Genomic DNA, 27,921 nt, shown 5'->3' with positions numbered 1-27,921 from the left:
AACCCTACCACCGAGGACGAACAAGTCCACTATATGGGTAATAATAATTCTAGACCTTAAAATAACCCGTATAATAACACTTATAATGCTGGTTGGAGGAACCATCCCAATTTCTCTTGGGGAGTTTAAGGAAATCAAAGACCACAACATCCCCCAGGTTTTCAACAACCACCTTACCAGCAGGAAAAGAAATCGAAGCTTGAGGAGATGCTAACGAAATTCATCTTGGTGTTAGAAACTCATTTCCAAAACACCGAGACAGCTCTTAAAAATCAACAAGCGTCAATTCAAGGGCTCGAAACTCAAATAGGTCAGCTTGCTGATTTGATCTCTGAACGACCACAAGGTAGTTTGCTGAGTAATACTGAAACTAACCCAAGGGAGCAGCTTAATGCGGTTACTATTCGAAATGAAGAAGGGTTAGTTGAACCTAAACTAGAACCAAGGCAAGGAATTATGGTAAGTAAATGTAAGGATGAGGTGGACCACAGTGAGAAAAAATTGGTACGTAGAATATAAACCTCGTGTGCCATACCCTAAGGCGACAAGGAAAGACCACATGGATGAACAATTTGGTAAATTCCTTAAATTGTTAAAGAAATTACATATTAACTTACCGTTTATTAAAGCCCTTTTGCAGATGCCAAACGCAGTTAAATTTTTAAAGGAGCTCTTAGCAAATAAGTGAAAGTTGGATGAGGCATCGCATGTGGAGTTGAACACAGTTTGCTCGGCCATTCTACAGAATAAGCTACCCAACAAGTTGAAAGATCTAGGAAGTTTTACGATTCCTTGTTTAATTGGTAGTTTAAATGTTAACAATGCTTTGGCTAATTTAGGGGCAAGTATTAATTTCATGTCTTATAAAATGCTTAAACAACTAGGTCTTGGGAAACCCAAAAAACTAGGATGAGCATTTAATTGGCAGATAAAACAATCAGATTTCCTAGGGGTATTATTGAAGACGTGCTTGTTAAAATTGACAAATTTATATTCCTAATTGATTTTGTTGTTCTAGACATGGAAAAGGATAGTGACGTGCCTTTAATTTTAGGACGACCCTTTTTAGCAACTGCTAAGACTATCATTGATGTTGGCACAGGTGAATTGATACTTCGTGTAGGGGATGACACGATTACTCTCTAAGCTCGTGATTCTGCTAAAATATCTAGCAATTGAGATGATTCGGTTAACTTAAATAATGTTACAACTTAAACTTTTTTTGTAGGAGTCCCTTAGGAAGAACGTGATGGAGCCTCATTCTAATCCATGCCACAAAAATAGAGCGACTCACGAAGAATGAAGGCTTCATATTGATGAACTAGATTAATGGCAAACACATGTCAAGGAGAAACCAAAAGCACACAATGAACCCAAGCGACACCATGATGAGCGTAGGGATGAAACAATGCAATTTAAGGTCGGGGACAAAGTTTTGTTAGATAAAAAGGATCCTCGATTTGATACTTTAGAGCATAATACAGAGTGACTCCCTTCACGGTAATGAACATCTTTCTACATGGTACAGTCGAGGTAACACATACTAAATTCGAAACTTTTAAGGTAAATAATATTCGACTCAGACCTTATTTTGGTAAAACTGATAGCAGAAGTGAGGAGTTTCAACTCCTCAATCCACCATAATCATGCGAATGAGAGGTATGTCGAGCTTAGACTTTAAATAAGCGCTTCTCAGGAGGCAACCCGAGCACTAACATTACTAACTAGTTTATTTTAGCTATTTTTAGTGTTTCTGTACAGGTACAGTGGCCCACACGGCCTGGACACATGAGAGTGTCCTTGGCCGTATGGAAACAGGGCTAAAAATTCCCCAAGTATCAAGCCATACGGCTGTGCGACACAGCCGTGTGAAGCACACGTCCTGGACACACGGACGTATCCTAGGCCGTGTGAAAACTGGAACTAATTTTTCAAATTTTAAATAAGTCAGGGAGCCACACGAGCAAAGCACACGACTGTGTGTTTAGACACACGGGCATGTGGTATACCACACGGGCGTGGGAGAAGCGAAGGACTTGGCACACGGTCGTGCGACGCGACGTGTGCACCACAAGGCCTGACCACACCTGCGTGTCCTCAAGCCTTGTGACGAGTGGGCAACAAAATTTTGCGATAAACACAGGCTGAGTACGAGCCACACCGACGTGTGACACGGCCGTGTGGCCCAACACGGGTCTCACACGGCTGTGCCCCTTTTTAAACCCCCAAGCCCTAATTTCTTTTCTTCTTCTTCCCCTACCCCAACTCCCACTCCCTCCCCACCCTTTCCCTTCTTCGCACCACACGGCCTAGTCCCCAAGCCCGTGCCTCTCGCAGTCCGACCCCCTTCTCTTCCTTCTCTTCCCTTTCTTTTTCCTTTTCTCCTCTTTTCTTCCATTTCTTCCGTACCTTCAACCTCTAGACCACCGCCACCCATTTCTCCGGTAACCACTGACGGTTTCCTCTTTTACCCCTCTTAATAATAATAATAATAATAATTATTATTATTATTATTATACTTGAGATTTTATTTGTATTTCTGTTATCTTTTTCTTTATTTTAGTTTTGTTTTATTATGCATTTCAGTTATTTTAAGTTTTGTCTTAATTTTAATTTTGTTTGCTATAGATTGGTTTAGGTTAATTATGTTTACATTGCTACTGCCAGAAAAAAGATCCATATTTAGTTCATCATTTTGGTCATATATATCCCCTGCTAATGCAAATAGTATATTGACTTATATTACCCATTTATCAACATATTACTTATTATGCATTTTAGGACTGAATTCTACATCTTACAATTAAATTCTTTGTCATTTGTTATTTCCCTTTTGAATTTTGCATGTTTTACTATTTGAATATGCTATCTCAGGAATAGATTAATATTAAGAATTAGTTGCAATTTTTATTCCTTCTTTTATTTTTGTAGGCCTATAATGACAAACAGACGAGGCAAGAAAATTGTTGTTCCCGCTTTGAAAAAGCGGAAGGGTCCTGACACAACTTCCTCAGGCGTCTCAACTGAAGCTCGTCACCCTCTACTTCGGTTCTTGTCAGGCCCACAGGGCGACCTGTTTCAACTTCTTCGAGTACAACCGCTAGGAGTGGGCTGATGTATTGATTGGGCTGCTTTGGAGCTGGTCCAACTTACTCACCTTGTTCGCTTCCATCTCGATACTACGCCATGGGATCGGTTCTTTGCAATCATCAAACCCACCTATTCAGAGCTGACATTGGAGTTCTTGACTATCTTCCATTTACAGCACGTGATGAACACACATGACGAGGTTGATACTATCATTTTTAGACTTGGTGGACTTGTCAGGCATATGAGTGTACCCGAGTTTGGAGCTACTTTGGGCCTCTACACGGAAGAGTTCATGGCTTCAGAGAATTTTCTACAGCTTCACCGACACATACACTATTCGCCATCTTACTGTTGGACCGACCTTATGGCGAGCACGATTCTCTATGACGCGAGTTGCTCAAAGGTGACCTCTCTCCCTGCAGCACTACACTACATTCATGCCATCTTGGCTCACATTTTGACTGGGAGGAGAGAAAGTACCAGAGTAGTTAGCACCACCGACGCGTACTTCCTATGGAGCATGGCAATTGGCCATGTATTTGACTTAGCATATTTTGTCGCCCTCGCCTTTTGCCACCAGACGGATAGCCATAAGAGGGGCCCTATCTGCGGTGGCCCTTACGTGACTCGCCTCGCTTGACATTTCGGCCTCTTCGACACTCCAGAGATGTTATCGACACTCACATTAGTTGGCCAGATGTCTCCGCAGGGAATTTCCAGTATGATCCACATGCGGATGATAGAGCGACACCGTGGAGTCGACCCACCTCAGTACAGACTCGTCCAGTCTACTGACCCAGATGAGCTAGGGGACAATACTGACGATGTCCCTCCCCCTCACGAGGACCCACCCCCACCACCACCACCGCTTGACCAACTTCTGCTGCCACTTTGACTGACTTATCTGAGCGATTCACTCACTTTGAGAAGCAGTACTTTGAGCGATTCGACAGCATCGATACCATTCTTCGACAGATTTGCCATAACCTCCATATTTCTTCTCCAACGCCACCGACTCAGGACTCTGATGATGAGGACCTTTGAGTCCCTTTATTTTATTTTTATTTTTATTTTTATTTAAATTTTATTTTCTCTTATTTATTTTTGAAGACTTATGTTTTATATTTTTAAACCCTGCTTATCTTTATGATTATTAGGGAATTATCCCTTAATTCTCTTCCACAGTGGTGTTTATTTTCTTATTAGTACCTTAGAATCCTGCCTTTTATTCGGGTTTCTCTACATTTCTTACTCTCGCTACTCCAAGGATCTCATCCAAATATTCAGGGTAGTTTCGCTTCTCTCCCTCTCTTCTGATATTATGCTTATATTGTTATCAACTATCTTTGTACATTGAGGACAATGTACATTTTAAGTGTGGGGAGGTTATCTATGTGATTATTAGAAAATCCCTGAATTTTTATCTTGTTCTCAAATAATTTTCTCATATCATTATTAGAGTAAATTTTGATTAATCTATGATTTTTGTTGATATGTTTTGAATTAAATTATAAGTAACTGTGCATTGATTGTTTAAACTTTAAGTCACTAGAGAATCAAGTACGATAAGTTGAAATTTTTGAGAATTAAAATTGCTAGGTTGTTTCCCTGAATTGAGGTATTATCTTGAAGTTTTGAATTTACAGGATTGACATTAAATACCCATAATTTTCATGAGATTTTGAGCCTTTTAAGAGCATTATATCTTTCTTGATCATTGATTTTTTTGGTTATGAGTGCGTCCAAATCGAATTGTTTTTCTAGAACTTGCATCGATTATATATGTTAAGACCATACCTTTGATTTGATATACTAAAATGATAAAAGGCACTTAGGTTTTAACTCATTTACCGCATAAAAAGCCTACCCTCATAATTAACCCTTAATGAACCCCTTAGAGCCTTAATTATTATTTCTTGAATTTTTCACTTAATATTAACCCATAACTTAACCGTTTTTGATTCGTTAAGAATTTTTTCCTTTTTATTGACCCCCCTTTTTATCAAGATTTAATTTGATTAGTTACCTAATTATTTTCGTGCATTCCAGTTGCTGAATTATTTCTTATTATGTATTTTCCATTATTGTACTTGTTCTTATTTCGAAAAAAATACATTCATATATATTAGTAGTAATTCTTTGTTTTTGAGCTTAAGTATTTAATTCCATATTCTAAGAAGAAGCTCATGTTTATTCAATGGATGTTAGTTATTTTTTACCAGTTAGGTAATTTATCAATTTAATTTCGATTCTAACTGTCTTTTTCAGCCTGTATGCACACCTTTAACTCAAAGCCCCGTTACAACCCTTCAAAGACCTTTTGATTTGTGTATCATCTCATTTATAGTGGTGGAGATTTGATTTTCATGCAAGCCTATGGTAATAACTTTTCATGTTTGACTAATGAGTGCTTAATCATTGAACCTTAAACACATTGAGTGATTTGAGTGAACCTCTAGTGAGGATGTCAATCAATATCAATTTGGAATTAAAGATAATTACTTAGATAAAAGGGGATGCCTATAATTTTATGATTAAAATGATTAACTTTGACTATTTAAAACTTTAATGTTCTTTTAGTTAAATTTTTAATGTATGATTACTTGTGAATTATTTAGAACATTATTGATGAGAATTATAAGTTGAGAAGAATTTATTTTGATTGTGAGTTGAGGATTTTGCTTGAGGACAAGCAAATGCTTAAGTATGGGGATATTTGATAAACCGTAATTTATACATATGTTTACCCCATGCTTGACATATTTATGAATGATTTTTCCTTTATTTTAGTGAATTTGATGCTCTTAATCCTTTAATTTCATGTTTTATACTCAGGAGAGCTTAGAATAGAAAAAAGAGTAAGAAACGGGCCAAAAACGGACAAATTGGGCTTAAAACAGTATTTCACACGACCTAGGCACCACCACACGGGTAAACCGCACACCAGTGTGAAGCCACGGGTAGACCACACGCCCGTGTGTCATGGCCGTGTCGACATAAATCCAAGTCAAAATTGCACATGGTTTGAGTACTTGCATACGGGCATGGCACACGGCTGTGTCTCTAATGAGCCCAAGTCTAGTTCTATTCGGAAAGGGCACTTTTGAGGGTTTTGAAGCATTCTAAAGCCTATATAAACACCTAAGAAGAGGATGAGGGGGGGACACGCGGAGTTGGAAGCAGAAAATACTCGAGAACAGCCATCGGAATCACCTCAGAGGCAGGACCTACATCAAGACTGAAGATTTCCATCCAATTTCCTAGAAGTTCTTTGGTTTTCTTTATGTTTTGTTGTTTTTCATACTTTGAGATGTTTTGCATTATTATTATGAACTAAACTCCCTAAATACCTAAGGGAGATGAAACTTAAGACGAATCTTATTACTCTTTGATTTATATGATAAATATATGTTCTTATTCTTAATTGTGAATTTTAATCCTTACTTTAATATTCCAGGATATTAATTCAGGTTTTTGATTTACTTATTCAGTGGAGGAAAAGTCCCTGTTTAAGAGTAGATCATTCATAATTAAGTGGAGTTGCATGCAATCCTAGAGATAGGATGACATAAATCTGCCGGATTAAAGTGAAATCTAATAAGGGAATCTATAGATCGAGTTAATGCTACAATAGGGGTTTTAATTAGAAAGAGATTCCAATTAATCAATCTAGAGTCAGTTGTTTTTAGTCTCGAAAGGGATATTAACATAAATCAGGGATTCCTACGGAATAAGTCAAGTGAATAAATTGTCTAAGTCAAAGGTAATAAGTGAAGTCTAGGTGGATTCTTTCTTGGGTATTGTCTTTTCCATTGGTTTTTCTAAATTATTTTCCAACTTTCATCTCTGTCGTAATCTTAGTTAAATTAAAAAATTAGTTTAGTTTAAAAACACCCTTTAATTCTTAGGCTAGATAATAAAAAGATAGTAATTACTAGTACTTTTAGTCCTCGTGGATACGATATTTCTGGTCTCACCATAACTATACTACTGTTTGATAGGTGCGTTTGCCTTAAAGTCTAATTTTTAGTTAGTTTCACGACCATCAAGTTTTTGGCACCGTTTCCGGGGACTAAGATATTAGGAACGCTTAATTTTTATTACTTTAGCCATTTTTTTGTTTTTATTGCAATTTAATTTAATTTTTAATTTTGCTTAAATTATTAAATTTTCTTTTTTTTATTACTTCTGGCAGGTTTTTTTATAGTTTATGACTAGAAGAAACCCGTCAGGACCTCTACTTTTTGATAGTGAGATCGAAAGCAGAGCTCGCAAAAATCAAAGAGAAATAAGGCGAAGCCTATGATACATAGACGAAGGGCAAGAGGACGATATTCAAACCACAACCGAAGAGATGGCTGATAATCAGAATAATCCGCTACCTCTTGTAGTTGCTGTAAATCCAGTAGATCAAAATCCTGCTCCTCATACTATGTATGATTATGCTAAACCTAATTTCATTGGAACTAAATCGAGTATAGTTAGGCCTACTGTTGCCACAAATAATTTTAAACTGAAACCTAACACAATTCAAATGATACAACAGTTTGTTCAGTTTGATGGTTTGCAGGACGAGGATCCAAACACTCATTTAGCAAATTTCTTGGAATTCTGTGACACCTTTAAGATCAATAGCATTTCTGAGGATGTCATTCGTCTTCGTTTGTTTCCATTCTCATTGAGGAATAAGGCTAAACAGTGGTTGAACTCGTTACCACGAGGGTTAATCACCACTTGGGAACAAATGACCGAAAAAATTTTGCTTCAATATTTTTCTCCAGCTAAAATGGCTAAATTAAGGAATGATATATCTTCTTTTGTGCAGATGGATTTAGAAAACTTTATGATGGCTGGGAGAGATACAAAGATCTATTGAGAAGGTGCCCTCACCATGGGTTACCTCTTTGGCTACAAGTTCAAACCTTTCACAACGGTTTGAATCCCTCGACTAGATAAATGATTGACGTAGCTGCTGGTGGAACTATCAATAATAAGACATCTGAAGAGGCTTATGAGTTCATAGAAGAGATGTCACTAAATAATTATCAGTGGCAAGTCATGAGGACAAAGCCGACAAAAGCAGGTAGCATTTTTAACGTCGAAGTGGTCACTATGCTATCTAACCAGGTAGAAATTTTGAATAAAAAGTTGATGGTTTGTATGGTTCTACTCAGGTACATCCAGTGATGAGGTGTGATTCAAATGGAGGAGGAGTGCACAATACAGGTCATCCGTCCTTCAGTCATCCGTCCTTCAACCCTAGCACCGATAAGGAACAAGTCCACTATATGGGTAAGAATTCTAGACCTCAAAATAACTCGTATAGTAACACTTATAATGCAGGTTGGAGGAACCATCCCAATTTCTCGTGGGGTGGTCAGGGAAATCAAAGGCCACAACATCCTCTAGGTTTTCAACAACCACCTTACCAACAAGAGAAGAAACTGAACCTTGAAGTGATGCTTACAAAAATCATCTCGGTGTCGAAAACTCATTTTCAAAATACTAAAACAACGCTTAAGAATCAGCAAGCATCAATTCAAAGGCTTGAAACTCAAATAGGACAGCTTGCTAAGTTGATCTCTGAATGACCATAAGGTAGCCTACCAAGTAACACTGAAACTAACCCAAGGGAGCAACTTCATACCATCATTGTGCATAATGATGAAGCAATAGTTGAAGATGAACCAACACCGGGGCAAGACAAAGTGGTAGATAACGGTAAGGTTGATGTAAGCAAAGAGTATAAACCTCATGTGCCATACCCTAAGGTGACAAGGAAAGACCACATGGACAAGCAATTCGGTAAATTCCTTAAATTACTAAAAAAGTTGCATATTAACTTACCGTTTATTGAAGCTCCTTCACAGATGCCAAAGGCAGTGAAATTTTTAAAGGAGCTCTTGGCTAATAAATGAAAGTTAGATGATGCGTCACATATGGAATTAAACGTAGTTTGCTCAGCCATTCTACAGAATAAGCTACCCAACAAACTGAAAGATCTAGGGAGTTTTACTATCCCTTGTTTAATTGGTAGTTTAAATATTAAGAATGCGTTGGCTGATCTAGGCGCGAGCATTAATGTCTTATAAAATGTTTAAAGAACTCGGTCTTGGAAAACCCAAACAAACTAGGATGAGCATTCAATTGGCAGATAAAACAATCAGGTTTGCTAGGGTTATCATTGAAGATGTCTAGTCAAAATTGATAAATTTATATTCCCAATTGATTTTGTTGTTCTAGACATGGAAGAAGATAGTGACATGCCTTTGATTTTAGAATGACTTTTTTTAGTAACTACTAGGACTATCATTGATGTTGGCACAGGAGAACTAATACTTCGTGTAGGAGATGACAGGATTACTCTCCTAGCTAGTGATTCGACTAAATTATCTAGTAAACAAGATGGCTATACAAGTTCTGTTGATATGAATAACATTATGGCTCAAGCTTCTTTTCAGGAAACCCCTAAGAAGAACGTGATGGAGCCACATTCTAATCCATGTGACAAAAACAGAGCGACTCACAAAGAACGAAGGCTTCAGATTGATGAGCTAGATGAATGGCGAACAAATGCCAAGGAGAAACTAAAAGTACACGATGAATCAAAGCGACGCCATGATGAGCGTGGGGATGAAACAAAGCAATTGAAGGTCGGGGATAGAGTATTGTTAGATGAAATGGACCCCGGAATTGCTACATCAAAGCTTAATACAAACGGAGCGATTCCTTTCATGTTACTGAATGTTTTCCCATACGATACAGTTGGGGTAAATCATTCTCAATTCGACATGTTTAAGGTAAATATTACTCGACTTAGACTTTATGTAGATAATAGAATCGATAGTGAGAAAGAGGAGTCTCGACTCCGTGATCCACCATGGCCATGCTTATATGAGATGAGTCAAGCTTAGACTTTAAATAAGCACTTTTTGGGAGGCAACCCGAGGGCTAACACCACTAACCCTTTTATTTTATCTATTTTTTGTGTTTTTTTATGTAGGAACAGTGACCCACATGGCTTGGACACACGAGTGTGTCCTTGGCCGTGTGGAAATAGGGCTGAAAATCCCTAAGTATTGAGCCACACGGCTTGCGATAAATCTATACGGCCTATACACACAGGTATGTCTGAGGTCGTGTGAAAAATGGAGCTAAATTTTTAATTTTCAAACAAGTCAGAGAGTAACACCAGCAAGGCACACGACCATGTGTTCAGACACATGGGCGTGTAGGAAACCACACGGGCGTGGGAGAAGCGAACAATGTGGGACACAGCCATGCGATACGGCCGTGTAAACCACTCGACCTAGCCACACAGACGTGTCCTAGGTCATGTGACGATTGGGCATTCAATTTTTGCAATTAACATGGGCTAAAATCAAGCCACACGGTCGTGTCACACGGCCGTGTGGCCCAACACGGGGCCTTAACACGATAGTGCCCCTATTTTAACCCTCAAACCCTAATTTTTTTCTCTCTTGTCTTTTTCATCCCACCTTTCTCCTAGCCGTCGCAACCCTTTAATCCCCGTACTCTGGTCACCTACCACTCCTCGTCCGGCCACCATCATCCCTTCTCACCTTCCCTTTCCTTTCTTTTTCTTTTTTCCCCATTCTTTTCCCCTTCCCTTTTCTCTTCTTTCCTTCTTCTCCTCCTCTCCTCCCTTCACCCATCCGAACCCAAGATCCACCCCCACACCTCACGCACACAGGCCCTTTCCTCCATCGCCGTTCCTACTCCAACCACCACCACCCAAACATCGTCATTCCATCCTTTTACATCTACCTTAGCATTATTTTTACATTATTTCATTTAATGCTTGTTGTTTTGTTTCATTTATTTTATAATTCCTTACTTATTTAGTTCCTTACTTTTTACTTATTATTATTAGTTATCTTATTTCGTTATTACTGATTAGCATTATTTTTAGTGAATCATTATACTACTTTAGACTAATCATTCATAAGTTAACTTCTTGATTAAATTTTTTCTACAGTAGGTTTAGTTATTTAGGAATTCTTGATTTTTGCTACTTGTTCTTATTTCATTGTTATTATTATTCTATCATGACTTACTTTTACCCTTTCTTATTTCGTTCTTCCATTTCCTATATGAATTATGCACAAATGGATACTCGTACATATGGTTGGTTCCTTGGACTACTTAAATTCTAATGTCCTAAGCCTTAGTTTGCATATGTGGCGATGTCTTTCACTAATATATTATTTTATTTTTCAGGCACACAATGACAAATACACGAGGCAAGAAGACTGTCGTCCCCACTTCAAAAAAGCAGAAGGGTCCTGGTGTAACTTCCTCGAGCGCCTCAACTGAAGCTCGTTATCCTCTACTTCTATTCTCGTTAGGCCCACAGAACGACCTGTTTCAGCTTCTTCGAGTACGACCATTAGGAGTAGGCCGATGTATTGATTGGGCCACATTAGAGCAGGTCTGACTAGCTGATGAGGTCCGCGCTTTCATTACCACTGCCCTGTGGGATCGGTTCTTTACGACTATCGAGCCCACTTATTCAGAGCTTACCTTGGAGTTCTGCACGACTTTCTACCTACAACATGTGATGAATACCCATGACGAGGCTAGTACTATCAGTTTCTGACTCGGTGGCTTAGTGCGACATATGAGCGTCCCTGAGTTTAGCGTAGCTTTGGGCATCTACACCGATAAGTTTATAGGTGCCGATAACTTTCTTCACCTCTACCGTCACATCCATCACTCACCTTCATGCTGTTAGACCGATCTCACAGCTAGTTAGATTCGTTATGACGCGAGTCACTCGAAGGCGACATCTCTTTTTCCGGCTCTGCGATACATCCACGCCTTATTAGCTCACACATTAACTGGCAGGAGAGAGAGCACAAGAGTTGTAAGTACTACTAACGCTTACTATCTTTGGAGTATGGCGACTGGTCACATATTTGATTTGGCATACTTCATAGCGCTTGCTTTTCGGCATCAGACGGACTGCCATAGTAAGGGTCCCATCTGTCTTGGCCTCTACATGACTCACCTTACTCGACACTTCGGCTTCTTCGACACTCTAGAGATGTCATCGACACTCACACTAATAGGTCAGATGTCTCATCAAGGAATATCGAGTATGATCCACATGAGGATGATAAAACGACGTCCTAGGGTCAACCCTCCTCAATGCAGACTTGTTCACTTTGATGACTAGGATGAGCCAGAGGACATTACTGATGATGTCCCTCCCCCTCACGAGGACCTACACCCACCACCACCACCAAGTCATCGACCTCCTATTTCCACTTTGACAGATATTTTCGAGCGACTCATTCGCTTTGAGTAGCAGTGTTTTGAGCGATTCGACAGCATTGATGCCACTCTTCGACAGATTTGCCACCATCTCCACATCTCTCCTTCGGCACTGTCAACCCATAGGGCATTCGATGATGAGGACCTTTGAGTCCCTTTATTTATTTATTATTATTTTTATTTTCAAATGAATTTTATTTTGATTTTTATCTATTCTTGAAGACTTATATTTTATTTTTTTGAACTATATTTATCTTTATGGTTTTTCTTGAGTAACCCCTTAATTGTCTTCCATAGTTGTGTTTAATTTTTTATTAGTAACTCAGGATCATGCCTTTTATTAGCATTATCTACAATTCTAGCTTTCGCTATTCCAAGGATTTCATCCAAAAATTCAAGGCAATTTTGCTTCTCTCTCTCTCTTTCTTCTGATATTATACTTATAATTATTATTATCTGGCTTTGTACATTGAGGACAATGTACATTTTAAGTGGGGGGAGGTTATTTATGATTTTCAGAAAATCCCTTAATTTTTATCTTGTTCTAAAATAAATCTCTCATATTACTATTATAATGAATTTTGATTGATTTATAATTTTTATTGATATGTTCTGCATTAAATCATAGGTAACTGTTTGTGGATGGTTTAAACTTTTAGACATTAGAGGATCAAGCATGATAAGTTGACTTTCGAGAACTAAAATTGCTAGGTTATTTCCCTAAATTGAGGCATTATCTTGAAGTTTTGAATTTGCAGGATTGACATCAAATATTCATAATTGTCGTGAGATTTTGAGCCTTTTAGAGCATATATCTTTCTTGCTCACTTATTTTATTGACTATGAGTGTGTCAACATTGATTTGCTATTCTAGAACTTGTATTGATTATACATGTCGAGACCACACCTTTGATTTGATATACTAAAATGATAAAGGCATTGAGGTTTTAACCCATTCACTCCACAAAAAGCCTTCCCACATAATTGACCCCTAGTTAACCCCTTTGAGCCTTAACTAATATTTCTTGATTTTCCCCTTAATAGTAACCCTCAACTTAACCCTTTTTAATTAGTTAAGAATTTCTTCCTTCTTATTGACTCCCTTTTTATCGAGATTTGATTTGATTAGTTACCTAACTATGTTTAATCATTCCAATTGCTGAGTTATTTCTTATTATGTACTTTTCATTATTATACTTGTTCTTATTCTTAAAAAAAAGCATATATTTACATTTATTCAAATTACATATTGTTCTAAAGAGCTTGGAAAAGTTATCATACTAAGATAAAAGCTCACTTCATTAGTTCCGAATGGTTTTAATTTTGGCAATTGTTTGTAATTCAGTAATTAGATTTATTATTCTAAGTTTGGTAATTTATTAAATTGATCTCGATTCTAACACTTTATTTTCAGCCTTTATCCACACCTTTAACCCAAGCCCCATTACAACCCTGTTAAAGACCTTTTGATTTGTGTATCATCTCATTTATAGTGGTGGAGATTTGATTTTCATGCAAGCAAATGGTAATAACTTTTCATGTTTGACTATTGAGCGCACAATTATTGAACCTTAAACACTTTAAGTGATTTAAGTGAATCTTTAATGAGGATGTCAACCCTTGTCGATTTGGAATTAAAGGTAATTACTTAAATAAAGGGGGATACCTATGATTTTATGATTGAAATGCTCAATTTGGATTGTTTGAAACTTTAATGATCTTTTAGTTAAGCTCTTAACGTATGATTACTTGTGGATTATTTCAAACATTATTGATGAGAATTATAAGTTGAGAAGAATTTATTTTAATTGTGAGTTAAAGATTTTGCTTGAGGACAAGTAAATGCTTAAGTGTGGGGATATTTGATAAACCGTAATATATACATATTTTTATCACATGCTTGGCATATTTATGAATGATTTTTCCTTATTTTTAGTGAATTTAATGCTCCTAATCCTTTAATTTCATGTTTTATACTCAGGAGAGCTTAGGATAGCAAAAAGTCCAAGAAACGTGCCAAAAATGGACAAATTGGGCCTAATTCAGTGTTTCACACAGCCTAGGCACTTCCACACAGGTGATCTACATGCCCGTGTGTGACACACGGGTAGACCACTTGCCCGTGTGTGACACACGGGTAGACCACATGCCCGTGTGTCATGGCCGTGTCGACACTAAACCAAGTCAGAATTACATACGGCCTGAGCACCTTTACACGGGCGTGGCACATGGTCATGTCCCTGTCGAGACCAAGTCTAATTCTATTCGGAAAATGCTAATTTTGAGGGTTTGGAGGCATTCTAAAGTCTATATAAACATGCTAGAAGAGGATTGAAGGGGGACACGGAGAATAGAAGGCAGAAAATACTCGAGAACAGCCATCGGGATCAGCTCAGAAGGAGGATCTACATTAAGACTGAAAACTTCCATCCAATTTCCTAGAAGTTCTTTGGGTTCCTTTATATTTTGTTGCTTTCTAATTTTTGAGATGTTTTTCATTATTATGAGCTAAACTCCCTAAATACATAAGGGAGATGAAACCTAAGATGAATCTTATTACTCTTTGAATTATATGATAAATACTTGTTCTTATTTTTAATTGTGAGATTTAACCCTTGCTTTAATATTTCACGATATTAATTCAGGTTTTTGATGTGCTTATTCTGTGGAGCAAAAGTCCCTGTTTAAGAGTAGATTGTTCATAATTAAGCGGAGTTACATGCAATCCTAGGGATAGGACGACATAAATCTGCCGAATTAGAGTCAAATCTAATAAGGGAATCCATAGATCGAATTAATGCGACAATTGGGGTTTTAATTAAAAAGAGATTTCGATTAATCAACCTAGAGTCAGTTGTTTTTAGTCTTGATAAACCATAATTTATACATATTTTTTACCTCATGCTTAGCATATTTTTAGATGAACTATCCTTAGATTTGGTGAATTCAATGCTCTTAATCCTTTAATTTCATGTTTTATACTTAGGTAAGCATAGGAGAGTAAAAAGAACGAGAAACGGGCCGAAAATGAAGAAAATGGACCAACAGGGGAAATCAACACGGCCTGGACTTCCTCACACGGATAAGTGACACAGCCGTGTCCATTTGGCAGGATCGAAGCACGACTTACACGGGTAGACCACACGCCCGTGCCTATTCAACAGCCTTGACCACAGTCTGAAGCAAACGCACACGGACGTGTCCCTGTCGAGCCCAAGTATAGTCCTATTCGGAAAAGGCCACTTTTGAGGGCTCTTAGGCATTCTAAACCTATTTAAACACTTGAGGAGGTACTTAGGAGGAGACACATGGAGTAGGAGGCAAGGAATTACTCAAGGAAAGCTGATTGATCCATCACAGAAGCCGGATTCATCGTCAGGACTGAAGATCTCTCTTCAATTTCTTTCAAAAGTTTTAGGTTTTCTTTATGTTTTGTTATCTTCAGTCTTTTGAGATGTTTTCTTTCATAATTATGAACTAAAACCCCTAAATACCTAAGGGGAATGAAACCTAGGACAAATCTTGTTATTATTATCTGAATTGTATGATAAATATTTGATTTGTTCTTAATTATGTGTTTTTAATTCTTGTTTTAATATTCCAAGATATTGATTCAAGTTTATGCGCTTATTCAGAGGAGCAAAAGTCCCTGTCTAAGAGTAAATTTGTCATAATTAAGCGGAGTTGATTGCATGCTTAGAGATAGGGTGACAAGATTTTGCCGGATTAAGGTGAAACCTAATAAGTGAGTCCATAGATCGAGTTAATACAACACTAAGATGTTAATTAGAAAGGAATTTCAATTAATTAACCTAGGGTTAGACGTTATTAGTCTCGAGAGAGATAATAATATAACTTAGGAATTTCTACGGATCAAGTCAAATGAATAAATTCTCTGATTCAGAGTTAAATAACAAGTGAATTCTAGGTGGATTTTTCCTTGGATATTGTCTTAATCAATCAAGTTTTCCTAAAAGATTTTCCCCAATTTTCTCTCTGTGCACCCTTAGTTTATTTAATTAGTTTAGATACATAAATCTTTTAATTTTTAGGCTAGATAATAAAAATAAAGTAATTACTAGTACTCTTGGTTCCTTTGGGTTCGACAATCCAGTCTTGCTAAAGCTATAATACTGTTCGATAGGTACACTTGCCTTCATCGTGATAATAGTTAGTTTCAAGAATGATTAATCATAAATTTTTTTAAAACCTGTCGCAAATATCACGCATCAAGTTTTTGGCGCCGTTGTAGGGGAATTAAGATATTAGGAACACTCGATTTTTATTACTTTAGCCATTTTACTTTTATTGCAATTTAAATTATTATTTTCTTTTCTAATTTCTAGTTTATTTTCTTCTGACAGGTTTTTCTAGTTTATGACCAGAAGAAACCCGTCAGGACCATTACTTTATGACAATGGGATCGATCGCACAGTTCATAGAAATCAAAGAGAAATAAGGCGAAGCTTAGGATACAAAGAGGAAGAGCAAGAGGATGATACTTCAACCACAACCGAGGATATGGCTGAAAATCAGGAAAATCCGCTACCTCCTGCGATTGCTGCTAATCAAAATCTTGCTCCACGTACTATGTATGATTATGCTAAACCTTCTTTAACAGGAACTGAATCAAGCATAGTTAGGCCTGCTGTCACTGCAAATAATTTTGAACTGAAACCTAACATAATTCAAATGATACAACAATTTGTTCAGTTTGATGGTTTGCAAGATGAGGATCCCAACGCTCACTTGACAAATTTTCTGGAACTTTGTGACACTTTTAAAATTAATGGCGTTTCAGATGATGCCATTCACCTTCGGTTATTCCCTTTTTCATTGAGGAACAAAGCTAAACAATGGTTGAACTCGTTACCACGAGGGTCAATCACTACTTGGGAACAAATGTCGCTAAAACGGCTAAATTACATAATGATATCTCTTCTTTTGTGCAGATGGATTTAGAAACACACTACGATGCATGGGAGAGATAGAAGGACCTTTTGAGAAGATGCCCTCACCATGGGTTACCACTCTAGCTACAGGTTCAAACGTTTCACAATGGCTTGAATTCTTTGACTAGATAGATGATTGACACAGCTGCTGGTGGAACTATCAATAATAAGCACCTGAGGATGCTTATGAATTTATAGAAGAGATGTCACTGAATAATTATCAGTAGCAAGTCATGAGGACAAAGCCAATGAAAACAACTGGCATTTTTAACGTTGATTCGATCACCATGCTCTCTAATCAGGTAGAAATTTTAAATAGAAAAATTGACGATTTTCTTGGTTCTTCACAGGTTCACCCAGTAATGCAGTGTGAAGCAAGTGGAGGTGGATCAAGCAATTTAGAATACCCACCCTATGGCCACAACATGGAAAACGAGCAGTTAAATTACATGGGTAATAATCCTCGATCTCAAAATAATCGTTATAGTAACCCTTACAATGCAGGTTGTAGGAACCACCCAAATTCTTCATGGGGAGGCCAAGGAAATCAGAGACCACCACCACCTCCAAGCTTCTAACAAAGACCTTACCAGCAAGAGAAAAGCCAAACCTTGAGGAGATGCTAACAAAATTCATCTTAGTGTCAGAAAATCATTTTCAGAATACCGAGACAGCAGTTAAGAATTAAGAAGCGTTGATCTAAGGGCTCGAAACTCAGATAGGAAAGCTCACCAAATTAATATCTAAACGACCACAAGGTAGCCCGCCGAGTAACACTGAATCTAACCTAAGGGAACAACTCAACGCAATTACCATCCAAGCCAAGGAAGGGTTAGTGGAACCTGAACCAGAACCAAAGCAAGGAATCTTGGTAAGTAAAAGCAAAGGTGAGGTACACCACAGTGAACAAACACCGATAAGTAAAGAGTACTAACCTCGTGTGCCATACCCAATGCGACAGGGAAAGACCGCACAGACGAACAATTTAGAAAATTCCTTAAATTATTAATGAAATTACATATTAACTTACCATTTATTGAAGCTCTTTCGCAGATGCCAAAAGCAGTCAAATTCTTAAAAGAGCTTTTAACAAATAAGCGGAAGTTGGATGAGGCGGCACATGTGGAGCTAAATGCGGTTTGCTCAGCCATACTACAGAATAAGCTGGCCAACAAATTGGTAGCTTAGACGTTAATAATCTTTGGCTGATTTAGGGGCTAGCATCAATGTCATGCCTTACAAAATGTTTAGGCAACTAGGTCTTAGGAAACCCAAACAAACTAGGATGAGTCTTCAATTAGCCGATAAAACAATCAGATTTCCTAGGGGTATTATTGAAGATGTACTCGTTAAAATTGACAAATTTATATTCCCAGTTGATTTCGCTATTCTAAACATAGAGGAGGATAATAACGTTCCTTTAATTTTAGGGAGGCCCTTTTTAGCAACTGATAGAACAATAATTGATGTTGGCACAGGTGAAATCACACTTCGTGTGGGAGTTGAAACAATCACCCGTCAAGCTCGTAATTCGAGTAACACATCGAAAATTGAAGGTGGTTGTATAAGTCATTCTACTAAAACTAACCATGTGGTACAACCTACTTTGCAGGCAATAGGCTTGAAGAACATACATGAGCGATGTTCAAGCAACAACAAAGGACCTATTTATGAAAAACGAAGGCTACAAATCGAGGAGCTAGATGAATGGTGGACACATAAATCGAGAACACACGATAAACCAACACCGCACCATGACAAGCTAAATTTTTCCCCAAATCAACTTAAGGTTGGAGACAAAGTGCTATTAGATGCAGTAGACCCTCGTATTACCACTTCTAAACTGAATGAAGAAATCCCTCTTATGGTGCTTAGCATTTTTCCATACGGTACAGTCGAGGTACTTCATCCCAAATTCGGCACGTTTAGGGTAAATAGTACTCGTCTTAAACCTTATGTTGATAAAATTTATAGTAAGGATGAGGAGTTTAAACTCCTTGAACCACCATGACCACGCAACAAGAGAGGTAAGTCGAGCTTAGATTATAAATAAGCGCTTCTTGGGAGGCTACTCGAGCACTAACAGTATTGATGTCTTTAAAGTTTTAGTTTTTAACATCTAATCACTAACTGAGTCCTTGAAACACAGGTTTTGCTAATCCACATCGTCAGGCACACGGGCGTGCCTTAGGCCGTGCTCACACCATGGGAGGAGACACGGCCATGTGGTACGGCCATGTGGAAACAGGGCAAAAATCTTTCCCCAACACAAGATGCGATAAGTTGCCACGGTCGTGCAACGTGGCCGTAGGCGAGTCTATCAAAACAACACGAGCGTGCGACACGCCTGTGTCTATAAATCGTGGTTGAGACTGACAATTTAGCAAGGGTGTGCGACACGTCCGTGCCCACCACCCGTGCTCAAGACTGATAAAACAACACGGCCGTGTGCATCAACATGCCCAAAGAGCACAAGCGTGTGACGAATTTCTGGCGCGCCCAACTTTAAAAATTGTAAAACACACGGGCTAAAATTAGGGCATACGGGCGTGCCCCACGACCGTGTGCCCCAAAATCTATATAAACCCGTCACTATTCATCATCCTTTTCCCCAAAATCCCTAACCCTAGCCACCGCAACTTCTTCACACGCCCTCCCTGCCACGCCCGTGCATCGACCACAGCACTACCCTCGACGACTCAAGCTTTTCCCTCTTACGTTTGTTTACTACTTTCTCTCTATTCTCTTCAAATATTTTACTTATTTCATTATTTTTTTTATTTGATTATTTTGAGTAAATATTCATAGTTATAATAATACTTATGCTCTTTGTTAGAAATTTGCCATTTTAGTCAATACATTATGCTACATTCATCCATTTTTTGTGTCTCCATAGATTTCATGCTTACCCACACCATATTTCATATTATCAAACCCACATGCATTCATTCACTAGATATTTTCGTTAACATTATTCTCGTAGTCATATTCATAATAATGACCTGATATATCTGCTTTGGTTGTTTTAGTATATTTTTCATCTAGTACGAGAGCCCCATAAAGTATTCTTATTCAGTTTTAAGCATGCTTGCATTTTTTTCCACGCTATTCTTGGGGAGTATATAACTTCGACTTTGCATTGCAGGTATACAATGTCAACCTCACATGGAAAGAAACCGTTGTCCCCGCTTCTAAGAAAAGGAAAGGAGTAGCGTCATCCTCGGGTCCTACCGCGGAGATCAGGCACCCCTTTATTCAGTTTCCCTTAGGACCCCAGGATGAACTCTTTCAGATACTTCGGCCCCGACCCTTAGGTGCGGGCCATTGTATTAACTGGGCTACACTTGAACAAGTCCAACTGGCTAACACGGTCAGAGACCTTCTGTTGACTGATCCATGGGAGCTCTTCTTTGGAATCATCGAGCCGATGTACCTCGAGCTCACACTAGAAATCTATTCGAATTTTCACTTCCAAATCGTTATGACAGAGTTCGATGATCCTGGAACGGTCCAGTTTTACCTTGATGGTTTAGTATGCCAGTTGAGCGTACCGGAGTTTGAAATTGTGGTAGGGCTGTATACGAAAGAGTTCATGGACGACAATGAACTCGACACCCTTCATCATCACATCCACTATCACCGTCCAAATGTTGGAAGGACCTCGTCCCTGCCTCGGGCACCTACGACCCTAGCCGTTCCAAGGCATTGGCTCTCTCTCCATCGTTGAGGTACCTACACGCCCTCTGGGCCTACACTCTGACAGGGAGACGAGAGAGCACCAGCATCGTCAACACTCACGATGCCTACTTTCTATGGAGTATGGCAAATGGGCACATCTTCGACCTCGCCTATTTCATTGCCCTCTCCATTCGCCATCAAACAGAGCATCTCAAGCATGCTACATATGAGGATAATCAAAAAACGATGTGGAACCTACCCTCCTTAGTACCGCCTTGTCCAGCCCACCGAGGAAGAGGACCCAGAGGACATTATTGATGATGTCCCTCTACGTCATGAGGACCCACCGTCTCAGCCACCACCCATCCATCGTCTAGTTCATGCGGTGGCTTCATTCTCTAACATTTCTGAGCGCCTTACTCAATTTGAGCAGTAGTGTTTTCAGCGCTTTGATCACATTGATGCTACTCTTCATCATATTTGTCAGCACCTTCACATCTCATCGCCACTACCACCTCGCGAACCATCCGGCAATGACAATTTTTAAATACTTTTTATTTTTATTTCCACTTTTATCTTTATTTATCTTCTTTAAGTACTTTTTATTTTATTTTCCTTTAATATTATTTCAATTTTAGGTTTTATAATTTTTATTGATTTATTTATCGTTTCGGCTATTTCATTACGAGTAATTATGCTTCCTTATATTTCCTAAAGAGTTCTTGATTTTCTCACAGTTATAGAGAGCTCCAAAGCTCATCATCACTTAGGAATTAAAAACTCCACTGGAAAAGGTTCTCCACGACAGCCATGTCCTGCTCAACCACGACTATAGCTACCACCAGATATAATTTTCTTTTAGCGCAGGACTTGTGGACTAACGAACCTCTACCACCACCGAAGTATCCTCCGCTAATCTCATCATTGCCTTGGCCGATTATTCTCCATAACTCCAAGTCAAGGAATTCATTCATCATTCAGGAAGTTTCACTTCTCTCCCTATCTTACGATTATATATCTATACTTTTCAGTATATCTTTCTTGGTACATTGAGGGCAATGTACATCTTAAGTGTGGGGAGTCTTTTATATCATCATAAAAAAAATCCCTAAATTTTGTCCTGTTCTCAAATAATCTTCTCATATCATTATTAGAATGAATTTTGATTAATTTATGATTGTTATTGATATGTCTTGAATTAAAACATAGGCATTCATGCATTGATGGTTTAAACTTGAAGGAATTAGAGAATCAAGTATGAAAAGTTGATTTTTAAGAATTAAAAGTTTTTAGGTTGTTTCCCTAAGTTTAGGTATTATCTTGAGTTAAAATTCCCAGGCTTAACATCAAAAAGCCATAAATTTTGTGAGATCTTGAGCCTTTAGAGCATATTTTATTTCTTTCATGCTCACTTTTAATATGAGTGTGTCAGTATTGATTTGTTATTCTAGAACTTGCCTAATTATGCATGTCAAAACCACATCTTTGATTTGATATTTCAAGATGATAAAGGAACTTAGGTTTAACCTACTCACGCCACAAAAGCCTACCTTCATAATTAACCCTTAGTGAACCCTTTTGAGCCTAACAAACCATCCATTGATTTACCCTCAATATTAACCCATAACCCATTATTGTTGAAATCCCCTAAATTAATTTGATCCCTATTTTTGTCGAGATTTGATTTGAATAAATTGCTTAGCTATGTTTTTTCTTTGACAATTAGTTTGACTTGTTCTTAAAAAAAATACAATACATACATATATATTAGTAGTTATTCATTGTTTTTTGAGCTTAAGTGTTAATTGAAGCTCACTTGTATTCAATTAATGATTAGTTATTTTTCTAGTTAGGTAATTTTTCAATTCAATCTCGATTCTAACCTTTTCTTTTAGCTTGTGACCACACCTCCTAAGCAAAGCCATGTTACAACCCTCTAAAGACCTTTTGATTGACATATCATCTCAATATATAGTGGTGGAGATTTGATTTTCATGCAAGCCTATGATAATAACTTTTTATATTGACTAATCAGTGCTTCATTTATTATCCTTAAACACCTCAAGTGATTTGAGTGAATCTTTAGTGAGGATGTTAAACTCTGTGATATTTTGAATCAAAGGTAATCACTTAGATGAGGGGAGATACCTACTTTTTTGTGATAAAATGCTCAACTTAGAATGTTTGAAACTTTGATGTTCTTTTAGTTGAATTCTCAATGTGTGATTACTTATGGTTTATTTTTAGATATTATTGATAAGATTATAAGTTTAGAAGAATTTATTTTGATTGTGAGTTGAGGATTTTGCTTGAGGATAAACAAATGCTTAAGTGTGGGGGTATTTGATAAACCATAATTTATACATATTTTTTACCTCATGCTTAACATATTTTTGGATGACTTATCCTTAGATTTGGTGAATTTGATACTCTTAATCCTTTAATTTCATGTTTTATACTTGGGTAAGCATAGGAGAGTAAAAAGAGTGAGAAACAGACCGAAAACGAAGAAAATAGACCAACAGGGGAAATCAACACGGCCTGGACTTCCTCACACAGGTAAGCCACACGGCCGTGTCCATTTGGTAGGATCGAAACACGACTTACATGGGTAGACCACATGCCCATGCCTATTTAACAGCCTTGACCATGGTCTGAAGCAATCGCACACGGGTGTGTCCCTGTCAAGCCCAAGTATAGTCCTATTCGGAAAAGGCCACTTTTGAGGGCTCTTAGGCATTCTAAAGCCTATTTAAACACCTGAAGAGGTACTTAGGAGGAGACACACGGAGTAAGAGGCAAGGAATTACTCAAGGAAAGCCAATTAATCCATCTCAGAAGACGAATTCATCGTCAAGACTGAAAATCTCTCTTCAATTTCCTTCAGGAGTTTTAGGTTTTCTTTATGTTTTGTTATCTTCATTCTTTTAAGATGTTTTCTTTCATAATTATGAACTAAAACCCCTAAATACCTAAGGGGAATGAAACCTAAGATGAATCTTGTTATTATTATCTGAATTGTATGATAAATATTTGATTTGTTCTTAATTATGTGTTCTTAATTCTTGTTTTAATATTCCAGGATATTGATTCAAGTTTATCCGCTTATTCAGAGGAGAAAAAGTCTCTGTCTAAGAGTAAATTTGTCATAATTAAGCAGAGTTGATTGCACGCCTAGAGATAGGGTGACAAGATTTTGTCGGATTAAGGTGAAACCTAATAAGGGAGTCCATAGATCGATTAATGCAACACTGGGGTGTTAATTAGAAAGAGATTTCAATTATTTAACCTAGGGTTAGACGTTATTAGTCTCGAGAGAGATAATAATATAACTTAAGGATTTCTATGGATCAAGTCAAATGAATAAACCGTCTGATTCAGAGTTAAATAACAAGTGAAGTCTAGGTAGATTTTTCCTTCGGTATTGTCTTAATCAATCGAGCTTTCTCAAAAGCTTTTCCCCAATTTTCTCTCTGTGCACCCTTAGTTTAGTTAATTAGTTTAGATAAACAAATCTCTTAATTTTTAAGCTAGATAATAAAAAGAAAGTAATTACTAGTACTCTTGGTTCCTTTGGGTTCGACAATCCAGTCTTGCTAAAGCTATACTACTGTTCGATAGGTACACTTGCCTTCATCGTGATAATAGTTAGTTTCAAGAATGATTAATCATAATTTCTTTTTAAAACCTATCACGAATATCACGCACAAGTCTCAAGAGAGATATTAACATAAATCAGGGATTTCTACAGATTAAATCAAGTGAATAAATCATCTAATTCAGAGGTAATAAGTGAAGTCTAGTTGAATTCTTCCTTGGGTATTGTCTTCTCCATTGGTTTTCCAAATATATTTTCCAACTTTAATCTCTGTCGCAATCTTAGTTCATTAGATAATTAATTGTAAACTAAAAATTCTCTTAATTGTTAGCTAGATAATAAAAAAATAGTAATTATTAGTACTTTTAGTCCTCGTGGATACGATATTTCCGATCTCACCATAACTATACTACTGTTCGATAGGTGCGCTTACCTTAGTCAAATTTTTTGTTAGTTTAGTGACCATCAACGTAGCATGGACACATGAAAAATGTCATGAATCTTTTCCAACTCTGGTGGTAAAGCCAATCGATAGGCAATCGGTCCTACTCTCTCGATAATCTCATAAGGCCCTATGAAACGAGACTCAATTTACCTCGTCTACTAAATCTGAGGACTTTCCTCCACGGGGACACTTTTAAAAATACCTTATCACTGACTTGAAATTCAATTTCCTTTCGTTTCAAGTTTGAATAGGATTTCTGTCTATCCGAGGCGGCCTTCAAGCAGTCATGAATCACTCTAACTTTCTCTTCAGTCTTCTTGACTAAATCGATCCCGTGAACCTGACCCTCTCTAAGCTCAGTCCAATATAAAGGCGTTCAACACTTTCGCCTATACAAAGCCTTATAAGGAACCATTTTCAAACTTGTTTGATAACTATTATTATAGGCGAATTCAACCAACGTTAGATACTTTTCCCAACTACCTTGGAACTCAAGGACGCAACACCGTAACATGTCCTCTAATATCTGAATTACTCTCTCTGACTGACCATTAGTTTACGGATGGAAAGCTGTGCTAAAACTCAACTTTTTTCCCAAAGTCTCTTGTAACTTTTTCTAAAACCTCAAGGTAGATCTCGAGTCTCTATCTGAAATAATCGATATGGGCACCCCGTGTAGTCTCACAATCTCAGAAATGTACAAGTCAGCTAATCTCTCAAGGAGTAGTCAGCACGCAGAGGTATGAAGTGTGCCGACTTTGTTAGCCTATCTACAACAACCCAAAAAACATCTTTTTTCTTCGGGGTTATCGGCAAACCTGTTACAAAATATATAATGATTTGATCCTATTTCCACTCGGGGATCATGATAGGCTAAAGTAGACCGAAGGTACTTGGTGTTCAGCCTTCACTTGCTAACACACTAGGCCCTTAGACACAAACTCTGAAATGTCTCTTTTCATACCCGACCATCAATACATTTTCTTAAGGTCGTTGTACATTTTCATGCTGCTCGGGTGGACGAACAAACAACCACTATGTGCCTCTATTAGAATCTTCTGAATAAGCTCATTGTCCTTGGGTACACAAACTTTGTCTTTGAGCATTATACATCAATCGGTACTAATACGAAAATCTGATTCAACTCCCGACTCACACTGGGTTCTCTTGGCTTACAATTTCTCATCACTTTCTGAGCTTCACAGATCTCTTGAAGAAATGTCGATCTAGCTCCCAACTCTGCTAGACTGAACCATCTTCAGACAGTGCCAAATTGGCATTCATTACTCACAATACAATTAACGATTTTCCACTCAATGCATCGGCGACCACGTTCGCCTTTCCCGGGTGGTAATCTATTACCAACTCGTAATCTTTTAACAGCTCTAACCATCAGTGTTGCTGCAAATTCAACTCCTTTTGAGTCATCAAGTACTTTAAGCTCTTATGGTCGGTGAATACCCGACATTTCTCACCATATAAATGGTGTCTCCAAATTTTCAACGTGAATACGATGGCAACCAACTCTAAATCATGCGTTGGGTAGTTCTTCTCATGTGGCTTAAGTTTCCTAGAAGCGTAAGCTATGACCTTACCTTCTTGCATAAGCACGCACCCCGAACCATTCAAGGAGGCGTCGCTATATACCAAAAACTCCTTGCCCGACTCCGGTTGCACTAACACTGGGCTTTGGTCATAAAGCCTTTAATTTCTCAAAACTTTGTTGGCACCTTTCTATCCATTCAAACTTGACATTCTTTTGTAGTAGCCTTGTCATTGGCGTAGCTATCATAGAAAATTCGTTTACAAACCGTCTGTAGTATCTAGCTAAACCCAAAAAGCTTCGAACCTCAGTCACATTCCTTGGCAATTTCGACTTTATAATAGCTGAGATTTTGCTTTGGTCAACTCGGATCCTGTCTCCTGACACCATGTGTCTTAGGAATCGAACCTCCTTAAGCCAAAATTCACTTTTATTGAACTTGACGTATAATTGCTTGTCTCTCAAGGTTTGCAACACAACTCTCAGATGCTCCACGTGCTCGCTCTCATCACGCAAATAAACCAATATGTCATTGATAAAGACGACGACAAACTTATCTAGATACAGTCAAAAAATGCAGTTCATCAAATCTATAAACACCACTGGGGCATTAGTCAAACCAAAGGGCATGACGAGGAACACATAATGCCCGTATCTTGTCGGAAACACAGTCTTTGGTAAATCCTGTTCTTTTACTCTTAACTGGTAGTATCCGGATCTTAGGTCAATCTTGAAAAATACAGTGGTTCCCTTTAACTGGTCAAATAGGTTGTCGATCCTTGGCAAAGAATACTTGTTCTTCACTGTTACTTTATTGAGTTGTTTATAGTCGATACATAACCTCATCGACCCATCTTTCTTTTTCATTAAGAGAACCGGAGCACCTCACGGTGAAAAACTCGATCTCGCAAAACCCTTATCCGTTAGCTCTTGCAACTGTGCTTTCAACTCTTTTAACTCCGTTAGAGCCATCTTATACGGAGCAATCGAGATAGGTGTCGTACCAGGAACCAACTCAATTCCAAACTCTACTTCCCTTACCGGAGGCAATCCGGGTAATTCTTTCGGAAGCACGTCTGTAAACTTACAAACCACTGGTACCAATTCAATCTTCAACTCAGACACTTGAGTATTCAACACAAAAGCGAGATAAGCCTCATATCCTTTCCTTAAATATTTCTTGGTAGTCAAAGACGATATTACTATAGGCAGATTATCTAACTCATCTGATCCAACTCAAGGAACATTCTCGTCTTCAAATCTCAACTCAATTATCTTTTTCCTCCAGTCCACTACAACACTATGAGTAGTCAACCAA

The 27,921-nt window shown here is 37.9% G+C and overlaps 2 non-coding genes across 2 annotated transcripts; both read right to left on the bottom strand.

Annotated features, from left to right (window-relative positions):
- Nucleotides 1–7,882: 7,882 nt before the first annotated feature.
- On the bottom strand, nt 7,883–7,988 carry LOC121226263 (small nucleolar RNA R71). Its single transcript, XR_005924112.1, has one exon. It is a non-coding gene; the product is annotated as a small nucleolar RNA R71 (small nucleolar RNA).
- Nucleotides 7,989–17,307: 9,319 nt separating this feature from the next.
- On the bottom strand, nt 17,308–17,413 carry LOC121225692 (small nucleolar RNA R71). Its single transcript, XR_005923564.1, has one exon. It is a non-coding gene; the product is annotated as a small nucleolar RNA R71 (small nucleolar RNA).
- Between the last annotated feature and the right edge of the window lie 10,508 nt (nt 17,414–27,921).

This window comes from Gossypium hirsutum, chromosome A03, assembly GCF_007990345.1.
Source record: "Gossypium hirsutum isolate 1008001.06 chromosome A03, Gossypium_hirsutum_v2.1, whole genome shotgun sequence".
NCBI classification, from domain to species: Eukaryota; Viridiplantae; Streptophyta; class Magnoliopsida; order Malvales; family Malvaceae; genus Gossypium; species Gossypium hirsutum.
This window is presented reverse-complemented; position numbering and strand designations above follow the sequence as displayed.